Source organism: Carassius gibelio, chromosome B10 (genome assembly GCF_023724105.1).
Source record: "Carassius gibelio isolate Cgi1373 ecotype wild population from Czech Republic chromosome B10, carGib1.2-hapl.c, whole genome shotgun sequence".
Classification (NCBI taxonomy): Eukaryota; Metazoa; Chordata; class Actinopteri; order Cypriniformes; family Cyprinidae; genus Carassius; species Carassius gibelio.
The window spans coordinates 11,083,336-11,102,520 of NC_068405.1; the positions used below are offsets into that span (position 1 = coordinate 11,083,336).

At 36.2% G+C, this 19,185-nt stretch overlaps 2 long non-coding RNA genes across 5 annotated transcripts; one reads left to right on the forward strand and one right to left on the reverse strand.

Annotated features, from left to right (window-relative positions):
* Nucleotides 1-133: 133 nt before the first annotated feature.
* LOC127966793 (uncharacterized) lies at nt 134-3,649 on the forward strand. 3 transcript variants are annotated; one of them, XR_008155700.1, is made up of 7 exons: nt 134-531; nt 618-705; nt 1,377-1,479; nt 2,364-2,491; nt 2,630-2,713; nt 3,259-3,386; nt 3,507-3,649. It is a non-coding gene; the product is annotated as an uncharacterized LOC127966793 (long non-coding RNA). The 3 variants fall into 3 exon arrangements; XR_008155701.1 differs by having other exon boundaries at nt 2,633-2,713; XR_008155702.1 differs by lacking the exon at nt 134-531 and having other exon boundaries at nt 538-705; nt 1,385-1,479.
* A 2,197-nt stretch (nt 3,650-5,846) lies between these two features.
* On the reverse strand, nt 5,847-8,780 carry LOC127966158 (uncharacterized). Of its 2 annotated transcripts, none has more exons than XR_008155547.1 (3): nt 8,165-8,780; nt 7,388-7,486; nt 5,847-6,466 (listed from the first exon to the last, which is right to left on the reverse strand). It is a non-coding gene; the product is annotated as an uncharacterized LOC127966158 (long non-coding RNA). The 2 variants fall into 2 exon arrangements; XR_008155548.1 differs by having other exon boundaries at nt 7,388-7,494.
* Nucleotides 8,781-19,185: the final 10,405 nt, after the last annotated feature.

Genomic DNA, 19,185 nt, shown 5'->3' on the forward strand with positions numbered 1-19,185 from the left:
TAAATTGTCCATGATTTAACTTTGTTTTTTTTTATACTTGCTGAAGGTTATGACTACAAAAGTAGTATGACCAATAGTGTTTAGGCATTGTATACAATCAACACAGTCTCACTCTCTACTCGTCAAATGTCTGACGCATGGTCAAGTGATCTGGCGTCACTTTTTTGACGCACTGGGTATACCTTTGGCGTTATTTTTCAACGTGCAGGTTAGTCCAATAGACTTCTATAGAACTCAGCAGCGTTTAAATTTGACGTCTTGGTTCAGCACACCGCAACTACACTGAATAAATAAAAATAAATAATAGGCTACAAAAAAAATTATATATGACAGAGATCGTTTTTATCTGGCCCTCCAACTTGTTTTTAAGGGTTTAAATATTCTCGCAATCTGATATCAAAGTGATCTCTGTGCCAAAGCTTAGCGCGTTCATCAGTGGTGAGGTTAACAACACTCAACTGCAGGTAAAACAGCATTCAGCGGTGAGTTTGACCAAAGCAACGCTCAACTGCAGGGAAAACGACATAAAAGGTGAGTTTAACAACGCTCCAAGGCGCGTGCAAGTAAGCAGTTTAACCGTTTTCTTACAACCAATTTCGCTTATCGCTTATTCATAGTTCATCATCTCTATGAAATCACGTTCAAGAAGTCTCATTCAGCACACATCGCGATACTTGCCATCAGTTTCCATGTGCCACAGGGTCGGTGAGTAGATATAATTACGCTCTTTTAATGCCTGTTATAAAATTTATTCTGTCTTTATCAATCAGATTAGCGCCATATTGTTTACTCGCTGTATTATATCAGTCATCCGCGGCTGTCTTTGAGTTTCATTGCGTTTAACTAAATGAACACACCTGCTAACTAGTGTGATTAAACCCTGTCGGTCACGTGACGTGCCATAGACTTTCAATATATTCATTTCATGTCAAAGATGTAAATTTGTAGTAAAATCATGGTAACCACGACACGTACAATAGCAACAAATTAAATTTGAAGTTAAAACCCAGGAACGGGACATTTACCATGTTTTTGCCACAGTAACTGTAGTTCTACTATGGTATATTAATAACCAATACAACAATACAATAATCATCAAACTAACTTTGGTTGTACAACTGTAATGGTCGTTTTTGATGTGCTTTTATATTACAGATATCACACATTTACTGTATCATGCTTTTGATACCTTTTTATGTAAATCCAAAAAAAGTAAATAAATAAAAGGAAACATTTTTCCCTTCCTGCAGTTCATTCATATCAGTTTATATTTTAAATATTTTGCTCACAAAACATTATTAAAATTCTGTTTATAATTCTATTTTATTCTACCCCTCCCCCTTTCTTATTTTTATTATTATGTATTTTTTTTTTAGCTGAAAAGATGTAAAGGAAGCAGTCATCCCTGTGGTGTTTGTGGAGAGGTTTTCCTTCAGAAATGGAGAAGACAAAAAGCTGCGGAGGCAGACATTTGCAGCAGTAAGTCTGTGTTGGTTTTACCTTTTTATCAAACTGCTGTTATAAATTGCACAGCATTTGTTGTTTCTTAAACTTTTGCACTGTCCAAATACCCACACTTACCATCTTTGCACTTGACCAATCGATTATTTATTTGACGTATTTCCTATGTTTAGGCCAAGTGTTCGAGTGAGCATGGTGACCACAAGTGTGTGTCGAACTTTTCATGACCTGATGACTGTTTCCCAATCCTGATCCTGGAGAACCCCAGCACTGCACGGTTTTGGCGTCTCTCTTATCTAACAAACACACTTTTGAGGTCTTGGAGACTTCACTGATGAGCTGATGAGTTGAATCAGGTGTGTTTGATCAGGGAGACATCTCAAATGTGCAGTGTTGGGCTTCTCCAGGACCAGGATTGGGAGCCACTGCCTTATGGGACACACTTAAGTGTTTACAGAGATTTTTAGTTTGATCATTCAACTTTGCATTTTAAAATAAATTAATTGAAAAATTATTTTCAATATCTAATTATTATTATTATTATTATTATTATTATTATTATTAATATTTTACATACATTGTAAAGGTTTCCGTGACCCCTTGTGAGATCTCGACAAAAGGTCTCACAATTTATTCCAAAAATTGATGCATGATGGGATACACTAAGCCTGGTATAGAGCTCCGGAGCGGTATTGGAGATAATGTGGGTTTAGTGTTCATTAAGGGCACTGCGCTTTGGCATTATTAAGACTTGCGCACTACTGATAACAGTCCTGTTAGCTTGTAATATTTTTTTTTTATATATATATGAATATAGCTGTATAATTACACACACACATACGCACAGTAATGTATAAGATGCATGTAATGTAGTAATATTTTTCTTTGTTTTTGTCTTACAGGATTGTTTGCAGATAATGCTGTTCAAGCTCAACAGCTCTTTTAAGAGCCAACCCTCACAAACCTTCCTAAAAACTAAAAGAGCTGTTACTGAGTCTCAGCGAATCTTGCCATGATCAGCTCTTCCCAGGTACATTTGTTTAAAATATTTTTGAATCAACATTTACTCATCAAATGCTCTGGTCTGAATCTTATTTTAAATTAACTTAATTATATGTTTAATGAGCAATGTTAATTGCACACAGAGTAAGATTATCTTGTTTTTCAGAAGAGAAGGAAGACCAAGGAAATGATTTGCTCATGAGGAATGAAGACGGCCATCTTGAGCCCAAACAAAGACAGAAGTCCTCTGGTATGTGTGTGTTGAAGCAATGCTGTGCAATGCTGTGTTATGTGTTACAGCACTTTATGATTTTATCTCACAGGACTGTTCATCTCAGCCGTAATTTATTCTTTCTATGTTTTTATTCTTAATAAAAAAAAAAATTATATACAGCTATTACAATTAAATCATGTAGGCAAAGTGTGACTGGAATATTTTTAAACTTTAAGTAAAAAAAAAAAAAAAAAAAACACCAACTGTTTGTCTTAAATAAAAGAATACAAGTTTTATGTAAGTGGTTTACATTATTTCATTGTTTCATAAATGTTGTATTATAAATTGTGGATTGATAGTTGATTGGTTTGAAGCCAGGCCTTACACTAAAACACATTTGTGAGAGAAGTCAGGAACTTTGAAGATAAATTAGAGAGGGAAAAAAGACACATTTACTGCAACAATAGATGAATTATAGAGGCAAAAAATTCTGTCACATGCTAAGGGGTGTCTCATGAGCAAGTCCTTTGCCTTAATTCTTGCAGAATGAAATTTTTATTGCAGTATTTTAATTTGTACAGATGATCTCATCAGCCAAATGGGGGGTTTTGACCAAGTGATGCTCTTGAAAGGACTGAAAGAAGAGGATGTGGTAAATTGTCTTCAGAGAAAAACCTTCTCAAAAGGTCTCAAAACAGCTTGAAGAATGGTAAGTGTACAGTACTACAAGGGTCATAGTTGCTCACCCTGCTAAAATCACACAGAACATAAGCTGAGCTCTCTGTCAATTAAACAACTTAATCTGTATTGTTTGTTTCACTTTGACCAGGTCTGGGATCTTAGGACTGAGAGATCCTCTGGCTGAGAACAAGCTACACCACACCAGTGCTGGATATCAACCACAAACTGTTTCCAGACACGAGAGAAGAAGAACACGATGGGGAGATGAAACCAGTTTAGATGTGATGATGGAAATCATTATTTTCTGGAACAGTATCACATGTCTTAAATGTATCACATGATCTGTATCACAGTTGACTGGATGGATTATTTTTACTTTTAAGGACATTTCATCACTCATCTGTGTGAACTGATTAATTTATGATATTAATGAATTTTTGATCCTTTATTATTTTCCTTGAATTGTGTTTGTCTTGAAGCTACTTTATCAACTTCATAGTCTATGCTTCAATAAAATTAATATGGTGAATATTGTGTGTTGAAAATTCTTGGTAAATTCATAATTTTACTAGATACTGTAGGCTACTATGGGTTTATTCTACACTTGAAAAACTACATATTAATTACCAGGATTATTTTTTGCTTAAACATTAATGACATCTGGAACAACAATACACCAGAAAGTTATTATTGTATATATTTAATCACAAATATGCCTATATATCTATATAAAGGGATTTACTAGATGAATTATTTTGAAAAGCCATTTACTTTATAGTTACAAACACTTGAGGGATAACTGAGAATGTAGCAGGAATGATCAACATGGATCTTGTACTGCATTAAATCCAAGAGCAGGCACATTACTGATGTTCAGCATCTGAGGACCCAGATAAGGGGATGAGGAGGACATTTTTACACTGATTGTTGCTAATTAGTTAATATATATAGTATTCTGAGTACTCCATGAATTATTCCTTGTGGAAAAGTGAAGTATCACAATGTGTATAAATTGTCCTTGATTACTGCTTAACAGTGGGGAATAGATAATGGCATGTTGTTGCAGGTTTATCCATTATATTTATTACTGTTAACTTCAAAAATAAAATAAATAATCTATAATTTTTATTATTAAATCATTTCTTTCTAATTTTGCCATGTTTCATCAGATGGCCTCACCATGTCCTGTCAAAAGCTTTACTGCTCATGACATAAGAATAAGAAAAGGTTAGTCTATGAAAACTGTCAGATATAAATGTGACTCAGCTCAGTTTGTTGTCCATTATGAGGAGAATACATACAAGTAGGTTTTACTGCCCTTCTACCCCCAGGGGCCCAGTAGCACCCCCCGGAAGAGCCAAAAACTGTACATTTGAAATGGCTGTAAATCAGAGTCCAATTAATGAATCAAAGAGAAAACCAGAAGAATTTTTTACTTATGCTATGCTGATAAAATAATGTCGGGCACAGTTTTCAGAAATAAATGGAAATGTTTCATAAAGCCATTTTAAATATTGCTCCCTCTAAAATACCAAATTTCACTCTGTCTTTCAATTATATCATAGAGGTTTACACAATGAAACTATTCATATATCCAGTTTTCCATTAAATATATTATTTATTTCATTTCGTCAATAAAACGATTTAAACTACATTACCCACAAGCCTCCGTCGTTCTATATATGGAAAGGCGAAACTAGGGGCTGTTTTTTGTAGTTCATCGAAGTTATGATTAGGGTTAGGGTTAGGATCTCGCTAAAGAGGTAATTTTCCTCAACATAGCAACCCTTAATTGTTGACTTAATATATTACTAATGTGATAATAGTAGCAAAACGTTCTTCTGTAACACGATGCGCTGTTTAGTATGGGTTAAAGGATAGTCCAACCACAGACAACCCTGCGATGACAAGGGACATTGACAGCCAATGATATCAAAGCTGAGCAGCGGCGTCACGCTTCCTTATCCATTTATGACCGATGACTTTCGTTTTTCGGCTGAAGGGATAGATTGGTTAACAATCAATAACATTTGCTACCTATTAGATTGTGTTTTATTAACGTCTACACCTTCCTCCAACAATAATGCAAATGCGCTAATTATTGTTTTCAGCTTGACAAAAATTGGGCAATATTGATGAGCACATGGCCAGCATTCGCAGTTCTATCGAACCGATTCCTCTCATTAAATCTTTTTTTTTTTTTTCAAAGACAGGTGCATTTTCTAATCAAATGATTAGCTTGTAACATTTAAATTGCATGTTGTTTTGTTTTAAATCTATAAAAATTATTCACTTTAGTTTTTCTGTGATTTGCCATTCTTTACCAATTGAACTCTAGCAATAAAAACAGAGTTAAAAAACTGATTCAAAGACAAATTGCCCATATAACTGCACTGCATCCTCTGTCAATAAGTTGTTTTTGCCACTATGAAGAATAAAAATTCTTTGCAAATACTTTTATTTAAAAAAAAAGTAAATACAGATAGTCTTTCAGAGAACACTGAAGAATTTATTTGACCAAAAAGTGATACAACACACTGTTTCAAACTCAGAAAATAAAGACCATGAAGACATGCATGTCAAGTGTGCAATATCATCTATAAACCTCCATCAGCACAGCATCAAATAAACACTGATTGTCTGAACAATGGAAGAAAGATAACGTTCAGGAAAACAAACACCTGCTACATAAAATTGCAGAAATAAAACTGACAATAACATCATTCACTTCATGACTGGAACTAGGGGATGGCTGTGCATGAATACGTCCTTTACGAAAACTCCTGATGAGAACTGATGTTTGTTTTTTTATGATAAAAGCACCAGAAGTAAAGTTTACTGTATGAAGCTTGAAAAAGAGAACACAATGCTTTATCAATATAAAAATACTATTTTCAACCATTGTTTTGATCACTGGTTCTGTATACAATATATGGGTTGCTGGAAGGTCACAATGTATTCATTATAAGCTTAGAACTAAAACAAAACTGCACTGCAAAGTCTAAACACTGATAAAGGGAGCATTTCTGTGTGTGTTGGGAAGATAAAGAGTTAAAGAGGTGAGTCCTTGTGCATGATCGAGAAGAACATCATTATCTGCGAACAATCCTGAAAGACAGAAAGGAAGGAAATATTATTACATGCTACTTTTAGACCATAAAACCAGCCTCTGTAAAGATGCTGTATAATTATATATTAAATGCATCTATTATTAAAAGCTAGTCAATAATAGCAAGCTATATTCATATGAATTATAAAAAAATATATTACATGCTTAAAGGAATGTTATCAGTAGTGTAATTGATCTGCTCACGGAAACCTTTCCAATGTATGTGAAATATTATTATTAATAATAATAATAATAATAATTAGATACTGAGAATAATTTCGAAGTAAAACAAAGTGTTGCATGTTTTCTTGGTGTACAGAAAAGTATATTTATTTTGTACATCATTTGCAACTGCTTTTTTTTCACTTAATTAGAAGCCCCAAAAATTTAATTGTCCTCTGTAATAGGGACTAATGAAAAGAGAATTAGAATTTCTTTTAAAATGCAAAGTTGAATAATAATCAAAAAAAAAAAAAAAAAATCTCTGTAAACACTTAAGTGTGTCCCGTAAGGCAGTGGCTCCCAATCCTGGTCCTGGAGAAGCCCAACACTGCACATTTGAGATGTCTCCCTGATCAAACACACCTGATTCAACTCATCAGCTCATCAGTGAAGACTCCAAGGCCTCAAAAGTGTGTTTGTCAGATAAGAGAGACGCCAAAACCGTGCAGTGCTGGGTTCTCCAGGATCAGGATTGGGAACCACTGTCATCAGGTGATGAAAAGTTCGACACACACTTGTGGTCACCATGCTCACTCGAACACTTGGCCTAAACATAGGAAATACGTCAAATAAATAATCGATTGGTCAAGTGCAAAGATGGCAAGTGTGGGTATTTGGACAGTGCAAAAGTTTAAGAAACAACAAATGCTGTGCAATTTATAACAGCAGTTTGATAAAAAGGTAAAACCAACACAGACTTCCTGCTGCAAATGTCTGCCTCCGCAGCTTTCAGTCTTCTCCATTTCTGAAGGAAAACCTCTCCACAAACACCACAGGGATGACTGCTTCCTTTACATCTTTTCAGCTAAAAAAAAAAACATAATAATAAAAATAAGAAAGGGGGAGGGGTAGAATAAAATAGAATTATAAACAGAATTTTAATAATGTTTTGTGAGCAAAATATTTAAAATATAAACTGATATGAATGAACTGCAGGAAGGGAAAAATGTGTCCTTTCATTCATTTACTTTTTTTGGATTTACATAAAAATGTATCAAAAGCATGGTACAGTAAATGTGTGATATCTGTAATATAAAAGCACATCAAAAACGACAATTACAGTTGTACAACCAAAGTTAGTTTGATGATTATTTTATTGTTGTATTGATTATTAATATACCATAGTAGAACTACAGTTACTGAGGTAAAAACATGGTAAATGTCCCGTTCCTGGGTTTTAACTTCAAATTTAATTTGTTGCTATTGTACATGCCGTGGTTACCATGATTTTACTACAAATTTACATCTTTGACATGAAATGAATATATTGAAAGTCTATGGCACGTCACGTGACCGACAGGGTTTAATCACACTAGTTAGCAGGTGTGTTCATTTAGTTAAACGCAATGAAACTCAAAGACAGCCTCGGATGACTGATATAATACAGCGAGTAAACAATATGGCGCTAATCTGATTAATAAAGACAGAATACATTTTATAACAGGCATTAAAAGAGCGTAATTATATCTACTCACCGACCCTGTGGCACATGGAAACTGATGGCAAGTATCGCGATGTGTGCTGAATGAGACTTCTTGAACGTGATTTCATAGAGATGATGAACTATGAATAAGCGATAAGCGAGAATGGGTTGTAAGAAAACGGTTAAACTGCTTACTTGCACGCGCCTTGGAGCGTTGTTAAACTCACCTTTTTATGCCGTTTTCCCTGCAGTTGAGTGTTGCTTTGGTCAAACTCACCGCTGAATGCTGTTTTACCTGCAGTTGAGTGTTGTTAAACTCACCACTGATGAACGCGCTAAGCTTTGGCACAGAGATCACTTTAATATCAGATTGCGAGAATATTTAAACCTCAAAAACAAGTTGGAGGGCCAGATAAAAACGATCTCTGTCATATATATATATATATTTTTGTAGCCTATTATTTATTTTTATTTATTCAGTGTAGTTGCGGTGTGCTGAACCAAGACGTCAAATATAAACGCTACTGAGTTCTATAGAAGTCTATCGGACTAACCTGCACGTTGAAAAATAACGCCAAAGGTATACCCAGTGCGTCAAAAAAGTGACGCCAGATCACTTGACCATGCGTCAGACATTTGACGAGTAGAGAGTGAGACTGTGTTGATACAATCTACCAGCTGGGCATATTGTGTAATCTACAAAGAACAGTCAAAGCAAAGCAAATATGCTAACCTGTGCACCAACCAATATGCCCGTATAGGTCGTTTGTCCAAATCCCTGAAATACGACCCATAAGAGTGTATACTACAGCTGCGCCCTATCGGCAACAGGACGTATTCATATTAATGTTTTGTACTCTTTATTTGCGTTACAAATTGGGTTTTGTGTAGCTCAGTTGGTAGACCATTGCATTATATGATGATATGTTATTATATGATCATGGGTTTGATCCCAGAGAATGCATGTGCTCATAAAATGTATATGCTCTATAAACAATTCTGCATGATTTCTGTAAGGGGTAGGTTTAGGGGTGGGGTTAGTTGTGGTCATTCAAATGAATAAGCCACCTTGTTAAATATGTACAAATTACTGTGAGATAGGTGTAAAAAGTCCACATATTGCATTTAAATAAACTTGCTTTTTTGCTAGGTATGTCATTTCATGACCATAGATGCAACACGATACTGTCATTATTTTTACGCCTTCTAGAAGGCTCTTAACTTTAAAACATAAATATAGGTTGTAATAAGGTGCTTGCACAAACAAGCTATACGGTCGTTTTTTTGTTGTTGTTGGAGGACAGACTCAAATACGCATACATATACTGTAATGTATGAGGACTGTACAGAGCATGTCAACAGGAAAAAAAAGCCAAAAACTGGACATTTTTAGACAGTGGTGACCAATCTTGTTCCTGGAGAACTACTTACTGTACCTGCAGAGTTCAGTTCCAGCTTTGATCAAACACACCTGTAGTTATTAAGTGCTTCTGAAAAGGGAAAGCTGACCTTCAGTTGGTCCCCACTGACTTGCATTGTGCCCCCCCCCCATACTATGGAAGTCAATGGGGAGCAGCAACTGAAGGTGAACTATCCTTTTAATTTCAGTTGTGTTTGATCAGGTTAGAGCTGAACTTTGCAGGAAGGTAGATCTCAAAGAACAGGATTAGGAACCCATATCTTGTGCTATTTAGAAATTCTGAAATTCTGTTTCCACTCCCAGAAAAAAAAAAAAAAAAAGAAAAAAAAAAAAAGCATGGTTACCCTACCAGATTTCCTGGTTTATTTATTAGTAAAAATCTGCCGGATGATGCTTTTATTAAAACTACAAATCAAACATTCACATTCTTGTATTCCTGAACATGGACAGTTGGATCAACAGAGCAATTAGCAAGATAAAAAGTGAATTTTGCATGTATTTGGCAAGTTTTCTGAAGTTATATAGCACAGATTTAAAGAAACATTAAAAAACATTTTCACATATACTCCACAGACAGCCAAGTTTTATTAAAAGCCCATCAGCAGTGAACTTTCACTTTAACATGCTAAGTTAACACTATGCCTGTGATACGGTGCAGGAAGACAGAAAGACGGAACTCTAAAACAGGCAAAAGATCGAACAGACTGGGACAGTGAGGCCCAAGAGACCCCTCTAATTACAGTGAAGAACAGTCAAGTAGATGCAATGCAAATGTCCTTCAGACAATTATGCACTGCCGACGCTAGCATTCTCGAATGTTTCCTGATGCTCATCATCATTCTAACTTCTCGCCACATAATTAGAAATGAGCATCCCCGGAGCCGAAAGCAGCCAGGCTCATGCGTTTAGTGTTATCCTGGCGTTTAGAGTTAGCCCCTTTTTCATTAGACCACACCATGCGTTCAACAGCCAGACCCTGTAAATGGAAAATGAGCTCCACTATTGGCCTTCCTCATTTAATATAGCCCACAGAAACGACACAGCGGATGCATTTTAATTACCCTGCCCCTCTGATTACACATCATCTTGGGCAGCAGTTATTGCAACGTGATGGAGTTACAGGCTAATGCAATTTGTTGGAGCATCACAAATGCGGTATCAAGAAGCAATGTGCAATTTGGTTGCAAACTACGTTGCAAGGGACATGAAAACAATTAAGCCGCATCTTCATGTAGGTGACATTTAAATTTCAGTTTTCCAGGAAAATCTTATCTGCAGAAAATGTAAAGTTCACTGCTGTACTTTGGTAAACATTGCCATCAAAAGATGATAATGGCTCATAATGTAATGGCCAATATTAAAAAAGACTTGTAATTGTAATTAGCCCTGGTTGTTCCTCGTGGCTATGGAAACTAATTTCCCTCAGGCATGTAAACTGGAGGAGTATTAAAATACACAGCTTATTATGAAATAATACAGGGCTAATCGAAGGTTGTTGTCTTCTAGAAAGGCACTGTGGGGTTAATGTACTCAGAAGTCTTTATATAGATGTGCAGATCGAAATCTTTGCTGTCCTTTGAAATGTGTCAGCTTGAAATTCGCGGAAATCAACATGAGTTTATGTAATAGTTTCCTTTCAATTTTGGTAAAAGTAATATAAGCCCTCTCAATGGACCCTTTTCACATTTCCAGGATTGGATGCAGAAGTAAACAATAGCAGGGGAACAGCTGCTGCATAGGGGGACAATGGGAGACCACTGCAGATATTATTGCAGTGAAATCTTTTGTTCCCATTGCAAAAAAAAAGAAGTCCTTGTTTCCTCAACTTTTACAATAGAAGAAAAACAGACAAATTGATTGTGACAGTCAGAAGAGCAAAAGGTGTTGCATTTAACGTCAGCTGTACAACAAGGCTATGAAACCACAGACCAAAATGTATTAAATATATACATTTTTGTCCTTATAACTATGAAATTAAGCATTTTTGGTAACAATTTACTTAAAGCTTTTATATATAATACATTATAAAAGTAGTTTTAATACATAAATTATGCCTTTTAATGCACCTAATAATGCATTGTACAATATCATGAATAATCTTAAACACGGTTAATGCATTATAACACTTATCAATTCATTCTTACACTATGCATATTAAATTTGGTTATAATTACTTGCGACATGATGATGTATTACAATGCACATTATGAATAATAATAACACATTACCATTACCATTACCCTTTAATAACCCTTTATAATGCATTTTTTTCATGTAAACATATATATACAGGGGTTAAATTGGGCTGGGGCTGCTTAATTCCCTCTTAATTATTACTGAAGTAAATATGTCATCATATACATATAAGAATAAAAGGCAATTTAAACGTAGCAACTTTAAACATTTAACTACTAAAAGAATAAAACTCAATATAAATATATATATATAAAAACTAATAAAAATGACAAAAGCACATAACAAAATTCCTAAAATTAAAAGGAAAACTGAATATATATATATATATATATATATATATATATATATATATATATATATATATATATATATATATATATATATATATACTCAACACTTACTTAGCATGTGTGCCATACTGACAGAGGTGCACTGCACCAAGGAGAAAGAGTTCACAGAATGACTGTATAGAGGCTGAAATTATGATATTATTCAAAAAGCCCCTGCTCCTGAATCCCCTGCTTTCAACAGGCCTGGCATGTCAGCGCTGCTCTCACTGTGCGCCACGGACTGAAGTAAATAGACCTCGGGAATCGAAAAACGGCCTTTGCCTAAAAAGAACACCTTAATAATGCTATCAGAACCACTGGCTGAAAACTTTTCAAACCAAAGTCAGATCAAAGAGTTTGCGAAAACACTCCCGAATCGCTGGGGTCGGGAACCCAGGGAAGGGAGGATTTATTATAAAGACCTGCTGTAAACTAAGGATGAAAAGTGCCGCGTGTATGAGGAGGTAGATCTTTTGAAGCGGGCCCAGTGGTGGAGTCTGTTCACTCACGTGTGCAACTATGTTGATTTTCAAGCTTGTCTGAGTCGCAGCTGCAGATTTCAGGTGTTGATTCCTAACTGGAAATGTGAGTGTAAGTGTCTATCAGACTCCTTAAGGAGTCAAGCACTCCTCAAGCACTCGCCTTTGGTTTTCATCCCCTTGCCTTTTATTTCAAGGCTAAAAATCACAGAAAGGAAGGTTTTTGTGTCCCTGTGGTAGGTTTGCCTGCAGTTATGCTTTTAAGTATGAAAACGTGCTGACGTGTGTGACCCCCCACTAGGAGAGAAACTACATTACTGACATCAGACCCTTTGAAGCACTTTTTCTCCCTGCAGCTTTGACTTCATTTCTAATTTCAAATACTCAATGGCAACACTAAAGTGAACCGGGTGCAAACGACTGCCATGCCGCGTGGCTTTTTTTCCTCATCCATTCGGTATGTGTGCACATGTTCTTGCTACGGGGCTTCTGAGAAATAATTCAGTGTCTGCCGCGAGATGTCTTTGTGTAAACTGCAAAGTGCAAAGACGAACCCACTGGTCATATCCTTTGTGCCTATTTCTTTCCACACTGACTATTGTTTCAAAGGAAGTTCAGCAGTGGTGTGCAATTATGCCCCAAGGCAATCAGGTGCTCTTTTTCTTTTTGCTAGATACTCTCTTACACTTATTGTGACTCAGCTAGTTGATGCACAATAACACTGACTGCTACCTGAGGAACTCCGATGTTATCTAATGTTTAAATGTGCAATCCTTCTCATTTTGTGTTTATACCGTTCAAAAGTTTGGGCTCAGTAAGATTTTAATATTGTTGAAAGAAGTCTCTTAGGCTCACTGAGGCTATTATTTGCTTCATTTTTTTTTTTTTTTTTTGTGGAAACTAATTTTTTTAATTCTTTTATTAATAGAGAACCCAAAGAACTTAATGTTTTTGAAGTAATATATATAAATATTTCTCTGTAACATTTTTATTAATTTAATGCATCCTTGCTCAATAGAAGTAATACTTTCTAATTAAAATATCAACTGAAGAAATACTTACTGATCCCAAATCTTTATAGTATTGCACATCGACACAAATAGTCTATGAATCTGAATTAGTCTAAACAATTAGCATAGTAGATTATTTGCAGACTGGCAAAAGATTTACACACATCTTATGTAACAGATTTATTACCCTTCCAATGACTCCTGCATGCTGCTCTTTCAAGTTATTGGATGGAGATCAGTTGAACTCATCCTGAGGCTTTTTGTTTGAAGACACATGGCCAGAATAACAGCAGAAGTAAGGGATTTTGCAAAATAATTTGTTCTGTTGCTGCGGACAGACCCCAATTGCAGCAATTACAGTTTTACAACGGTAAGTTCCACTTCTCAAATCAGATTTGCTGAGCAGTGTTCAAAGAGTGCTGATAAAGAGCGTAAAAACACTGAAAAGATTCACAGTTTCTATCGTTTGTGCCTAAGTAACACCTTTAAATCTTTCAAAATATCTTCTTTTGTGTTTCTCTGAGGAAATAAGTCATTCAGTTTTGGAATGACATAAGGCAATGTGAATGATGGCAGAATTTAATTTTTAGGTGAACTAATCTATCTATCTGTACATGGAAGAACATGCATTATGGAAGAACATACATTATTAAAACTTAAATTGCATTCATTCATCTATATCAGCACTCCCAGTTGCTGTTGAAAATATATTACTAGTTAATGTATTTTATATTATATTATGTATCGGTCATTAAAAAATCATCATGTTGGAAATTGAGGGGCCTTCAAATCAAAAGGGGTGAAAACCACTGTTCTAGAGCAACCTATCAACTATGTAGCAAAGTAGATTGTTATAGAACCATGTAGAACCACTTATACTTCCTTCCAAAATGTTAAAATCTATTTTTGCAGCCATTTCACTGTAAAAATAAGCATCACCACAAGAACGTAGACAGGACAGCTTGGAAGTCCCACTGTCATTTCAGTTTGAAACACACATTTGCATCTCCCAAATTCTGGCAGAGGATCCAAACTCCCACCGGGCCTAATTTAAGCATCTCAGGTATTTATATTACCTGCTAAAAATGAAAGGGTTGGATGAAGCTGCTGAAAATGTCAAACATCATCGGAAACAATGCAGCATTGAACGTGTATCTGCAGATGAATGCTAACGTCACGTCCACTAGACATAAAAAAATAACTACAGCCAGATGCTGTTTGCACTAAAAACCCTCTTTTCAATTTGTGTCTCTATGACAACCATCTATGAATAAGTCCTCTCTCTTTAACCTATTCTTTTCTTTTGTGAGCATGCTTTTTTGGTGGCGTCCCCATGTTGTTTTTCCTCTTCATCCACTCAACGTGTCTTCTAAAGGGAAGTACTGGCAGTGGCATCCCCACCATTCCCCACTGTATCATTAAGAATGCCTGTAGTGGTGCCGAGACTGTCGACATTCTGACAACTGTCTCTCCAGCCAAGCATCGCCTGGCTTATGAGCACAAACAAAGACTTTCTTTGGCAAATTTTGCCTGGCAATTACCTAAAACAGCATGGGATTTGACATGATTAATTCAGTTGGTGTAAACATTTCATTACGATGCTAACAGGTGGATAAACAGATGTGGGATGATATAGCATGGCTTGTAGTTTCTTGTGAGAAATCAAGATCTGAGAAGACATCAATAAAATATATGTGTTTTGTACATATACATTTTAATGAAAAAAGCTAGTCAGCCGAAGGATAACGACATGCTCAGGCATTTTAAATTTCATTACCTTGGAATTTGGATGCCGTTTGTTTATGGCACAGAACCTTGGGTTGGGTTTGATAAGTTCAAGTCTGAAAAAACCCAAAAGGAATCTCTCTTCAAGATTTAGGTCAACAGCTCGAGTTGGTGCTGAATGTACTGAGAATGGAACATCAGATCAAATTGATTGCAAAATGGAGTATGCAACATATGCAACGCATATGAAGCCACAAAATAAAGCTACCAAATTCATAGATGAATGTTTTTTTCATGCTGAAATTAGCACACACACACACACAAATTTGTTTTTTCTTCTTTGTTATGTAGACACTTAGGCCAACTAGATGCCTGTAGCTTATTCTGCAACAATCTGAGAAATTTTGTATTACATTACTTGCGCACTAATCAATCCTCTGCAGTGAATTGGTGCTGTCAGAAAAGCTGATATAAAAAATAACAATAATCCACCAACCCTCTCTTTCTGACACCTCTGTCACCTGTCAGCCCCTCTGCTCACCTTTAGCCCATCATCTGTGTGCTAGATTCGCCGCAGGTCTGCCACTCTCCATAGGTGTTAGGCTGGAGGATACCTTGTCCACGCCTCCAGCTTCTGGACTCCGCCTCAGCCCTTCGACCCAGCAGCTCCACCATGGCTCCTAGCTCCCTCCTCTCCACCGTGTCCACCAGCTTCCTCTACCATGGCTCCTCCCTCCCCCGGCTCCACGATGGGCTGCCATCATGGCTGTGCCCTGGATGTTACACCCTGGCTCCTCCCTCCGTCATCACCACCATGGACACTGTTAGTAGTCCTCCTCCTGGGAGTCTGTCCTCCACCGGAACCTCCACTTGTCTTGTTTGCCTGCCATCCTTTACCTTTCCCCTGTCACCATCCCACCTCCACTCCTTTGTCCTCCTCCTATATACCCCTCTGTCCCTCTCTCCGTCTCTACAGCGTGAGGACATGCCTTCTAGGAGGGGGGCAAACTGTCACACCCCTGTGTACTGTTGATTGTGGTTCCTCCCTCTGTGTCCATATTTGGTTGTTCCTGTTCTCATTATAAGTTAATCACCTCATTGTGCTCACCTGTTTGCCCCTCATTATCTGCCCTATATTAGTTCCTGTCTCTTGTGTTCTAGTTTGTCAGTTCTTATGAATGTCTATGCGTTGTGCTGCCTTCTCTCTGTGGATTACCTATTTTGGAATATTAAAGTGTTATTAGAAATATTTGTCTTCGTCTTCCTGCCTGTTCTCACATACCAAACCGTGACATTGATATTGTACCAAAATATATTGTGCATCCTTTCTTTAAACAACTGGTGATACAAGTAAATGGCAATCAAATGAATTTATGCTTTAAAAGTAAAGTTATTTACAAGTGTGAGAAGGGCAACCATGGTTCATCACACTCAAATGGGTATCAGCGTCAGGGATGCACATGAATCAGTTTACTTAACCTTTGATGTGATGACCTGTTCAACAGTGACAGAAAACCCTGGATTAAGAGCAATGGATACAAATGGAGATAGAGAAGCAAAATCGGAAGGACAGCAGTGAATAGTGTTGAGGTGAATTAGTCTGTCCCTCAGGGTCAACGCTGTTGCACTGCAGGTGAATTTCAACCACTTCTGCAGTCGACTGTGTGCCTGCTCCCTGACACCATTAAAAAACATATTTCCTCCACAGTGAACCTTAGACAAATACAGCATTAAATAAGACAAGAGAAATTAGCTAAATATACATTTCAAAGTCTAGACTGCTTTGGCTTTGTTTTATGAGTCCACTTGCTAATTTATGCTGATTCCATTAAAAGAGACTATTTGATGACATTGCATTGTGTAATGAATAACAAAATATGCCATAAATATGCCATTAAGAATTCATACACATCCTGATGTATTATAGTCTACAGCAAAAATAATATCCACATTTACAATTGCAAAACTTTTTGACAAACAATATAACATTTTTCAACAGATGAATATGCATGTAATACATCCAATGTCTTTCACAGATCCATTAGAAATGGAGAGGCTCTTTACAGCTGAAGCACCTGGATACAAAACGTTGCTTATTGAAAATAGTATATGCTACTGCACAGCAGTCTGGCACTGAGCTCTACAGAATACAACATTTCTAAACAATAAGCAAATTAAAATGATTCTAAAAAGGATAAAATGAAAAAGCACTTTTAAAATCCGCACTTATTATTCATTACTTTAGTGATATCTTGTATTTGCTACCAGACCACATTTCTAACAGCCAGCTGTCTATGACCCTTTCAGCATCAGCCTGGGTATTAGTGAATATCCAGACACATGCACTGGGCTGAAAAAAATTGGAGACACCTGTCCCCTATTAAAATACAAAAGAACCAATTACATCCAGAGATGCATTGCTTTACCATCATGAGAATAACACACGTTAATGACCCAAAATGCAATGGAATGTCATCAAGAATTGAACATACTTTAAACCATGTTACTAGAAATCAGAGAGATTGAAATTAAAGTAAAAGTTCACACAAAAATTAAAATTAGCTGAAATTAACTCCATTTAAAAGATGTAGATTTGTAGTGTTTTTCTTCATGGGAAAAAATTTGGAGAGATTTTGTATTCCATCACTTGCTCACCATTAAATACTCTGCAGTGAATGGGTGCCATCAGAATGAGACTTAACATCACAATATTCAACACAACATCAGTAAGGCATTTAAACCATTGCTTCTGGCTAAAACACAATCCTTTAGCCATAATGTTGCTTTCTCTAGTGAAAAAAAAAAAAAAAAAAAACGTGTTTAATTTTTGGTGTTTTAAAGTGATGGTCAGAATATCTTTCTTACAATTCAAATGAATCCTTATTAGTTATGTTTTAATACTCCTTTTTAAAGAGCACTTTTTTATTATATTTATTTATTATTTTTATTAATATTTTACTTAAAGAAATAATTATTTGTTCCTTAGCCTATCATTGTCACAATCATGGACTGCCATTCTCCTGTTTCTTTTTAGTTTTTTTTCCTTATTTGGTCATAGAGTAAAGTAGAGTAGAGTAGATTAGAGTTGAGTGTGTGTGTGTGTGTGTGTGTATGTGTTTCTCTCCACCCTTGTGATAATTAAAATCTTCTCCTTTTTGATGATCCTCTGGCATCCTTCTTTGGACGACACGTCGTGTTACAATCATTGTATTAACAACAATTATGAACTGATTATAAGCCAGCAGTTTAAAAGTGATTTTAAGTGCTGTAGTACTTATTATAAATCAAACAATGAGATTTTAGGAGTGAGCTTAAGATTTGGAATTCAAGAAAATTTGTCACCTGTTATTTATTTTTTAGGTGCAGTCAGTGGTTAATCTTAGAGCCAGGTTTGGTACAGTTAAACAAGTTTGACAAGTATGTTGTTCCAGGACCAACACCAAGTTAACGTTTGTTCCACAAACACCAGTATAGTTACACGTGCTGCAAGCATTTTAAGCTGTTTCAGCTACTGTAACTTCCACCAGACTTGATTTAGACGACATGGACTTTCTCTAAAATCCCACCCACCAATGCAGACGCAACGAAACAAATCACAGGCAGAGGACATTTCAGATCGGCTACTTTTCCTTTTTCGCTGTCTACAGAACCTGTAGCTGTCACTAGGACTGGTATGTGTTTTCTCAGGAGACCTATTTTAGTGATATCTGTGAGGAAGTGGAAACATTTTATGAGTGGTATTAAAAAAATACAGCACCTTTACCTGCCACTGACAGGCATCTATGGGGTATATGATAAAACATCCTACTTGCAATGTAAAGGTCGGTCAGGCATCCAGTTTTTGCTCATAATTCAGTGTTGTGAGAAACATCAGATAATGTGCAGAAGGGCAGGACAAGCACACAATGCATTCA